At 35.4% G+C, this 2,401-nt stretch overlaps 1 pseudogene; it reads right to left on the bottom strand.

Moving 5' to 3' along the window:
* Positions 1-1,667: 1,667 nt before the first annotated feature.
* Positions 1,668-2,401, bottom strand: part of LOC103193251 — a 51,385-nt pseudogene continuing 50,651 nt past the window's right edge.

Below are 2,401 nucleotides of genomic sequence, written 5' to 3'. Positions count from 1 at the left end.
CTGAAATTACCATTCTTCTCAGTGTTATCCAGTTATCCATAATTTATTATGATCCACACAATCAAATGCATTTGCATAGTCAATAAAACACAAGTAAACATCTTTCTGGTATTCTTTGCTTTCAGCCAAGATGCATCTGGCATCAGCTATAATATCCTTCATTCTACATCCCCTTCTGAATCCAGCTTGCATTTCTGGAACTTCTCTGTCAATATACTGCTGCAACTTTTTTTTTTTAATTTAAACATAATTGAAGTCTAGTTTAATAATTATTTACAGTTGGAATTCTAGATCTCAATAGATTTTATTAATCTAGATCATAATAGATTTTACAGACTGAAAAACAAAGGACATATCTTTATTTTGGCCCATATCTAAATCATTCCATGACTTTACCATACATAGTATCCTTAAATGAACTTACACCAAGTAATAATATATCCTAATAAACTAGGACCTACTTTTAATAAACTTTCTCTCCCCTCTCTTACAAGTGTTACCATAATTAAATTGTATAAAACGGTAGGTCACTCTATAACATCAGGAGGAAAATTGTCAAACACTCTCTTAATAAATGAGCTAAATGTCTACATGTAAAATGATGAAAATAATGAAATGCTAATAAGGTGACACTGGAACTTCAGGCACAAAAATCATACACAGACAAAAGAAGGCTACAAATCACATTCGTGAAAGAATGCACGAAACACATTAGCATTTCTTTAAAAAAAAAATGACAAAGACCCAGTTTACCAGATTTACTTTTAAACCTAAGCTTTGACATTAAATAATTAAACAATTTTCAGAACTTGCTAATTCACCAGCATTCATGCACAACTAGAAAACATTCTTAATTCATATTAAACCAGAAACATATTACCATTAATGTATTAATCTTTCACTACTCAATACTGGGGAAAAAAAAGAAAAAGAAAGGAAATTATTTTTGTAGAAGGTTCATCTGGCAATGTTAACTTCACAGCAGACTGAGACTACTTGGCTCACATTTCAAACAAAATGGAAAAAGCAAGACCCATGCTGGTATTAGTGTACAATTTTCTCCTAGCTCTACTAGACAATCACAGTTTGCCTTGGATTCAGTTTAATAAAAAAAAAAGCAAAGTGCATACATAAATTTACAACACTTTTAAAGACCGAAAAAAAAAAAAAAAAAGAAAGGAAAAAGGTCCCAATAATGTGGTCCCAACAATAAACTCAAAAGTCTATGACATGGGAGGGGAGCTGTTGCATTGTGGTAAATTATGGTCAATGTCATGAGACAAAGTGTATGTGAACTGCTGTATGGAAAGCGAATTTGCTCTGTAAATTTTCACCCAAATCACACACACACACAAAATGTCTGTGACAAATAGGTGCTCCGATGATGATTAGGTACAGTTATAATGAAAGTAGAGTTCATTTTGACTGCTAACCAGAAGGTTGGTGGTTCAAACTCACCAGCCACTCTTTGGAAGGAAGGTTGGACAATCTACTTTCGTAGTTATAATGCCTCAGAAACCCAAGGAGGGGTAGCTATGAGTTGGGTCTGACTCGATGGCAAATAACAACAACAGAGTTTATTTGATATCTTAAAAAAAAAATGTTCCAGTTAATTCTCAAATGGTGCTTGTAATAGTTTAACATTTCTGTTAAATGAGTGCATTGGATTACTTGTTATCCAGGAGCAGCAGCTGCTCCTTACCATTTATTGTTAAGGACTTTAACTAGCCGTCTTCTTCAACTTCTATCTACTCTTTCTTGATCATTCTCAACAATTCTCTTTGTAGTGATGTTTCTACCATTAACTATTTTAGTAGAAGTTGATATAGATTTGAAGTTGCCCCTCCCACTACTACTAAAGGATGTTGAAGAGAATGAAGTAAGGCCTCCATGACACAGTGAACCAAATGAAGTAAATCCTGTGTCAAAAGAAGGAATTCCACCTCCAAAAGAAGGAAAACCACTGAAGGCAGAAAAAAAGGATCCCATGCCTCAGCTTCAGCTTCCACAAGGGCTTCTGGGATTCCCAAGAAAAGTCCTCAAATGGATCTTCAAAGAAGTCAAATGAAAATGAGTCCCTTCTGACATCAGCCTCAATGGGCATAACATACTGCACAAAAACATTGTTCCACATCCTACTTTGGTGAGTAGCAACGACGATCTTAAAAGCTTACAAGTGACCATCTGGATGCAACAATGCATCTCTCCTTGTCTAGAGCAAAAAAGAATGAAGAAAACCAAAGATTCATGGAAACAATTAGTACAAGCGACTGGTACACCATGCAATCCTCAGCCTCCATGACTATGAGACCAGAAGAACTAGATGTGCCCAGTTGCCACTGTCCATCCCTCGGAGGGAGATCTATGTAGGAGATCCTGGGTAGAGTGGTAGAAAAATGTG

Source organism: Orycteropus afer, unplaced genomic scaffold (assembly GCF_000298275.1).
Source record: "Orycteropus afer afer isolate SDZICR_OR568_19922 unplaced genomic scaffold, OryAfe1.0 scaffold00035, whole genome shotgun sequence".
Taxonomy (NCBI): domain Eukaryota; kingdom Metazoa; phylum Chordata; class Mammalia; order Tubulidentata; family Orycteropodidae; genus Orycteropus; species Orycteropus afer.
The sequence above is the reverse complement of the archived record's forward strand: the minus strand, read 5'-3'. Positions and strand labels throughout refer to the sequence as shown.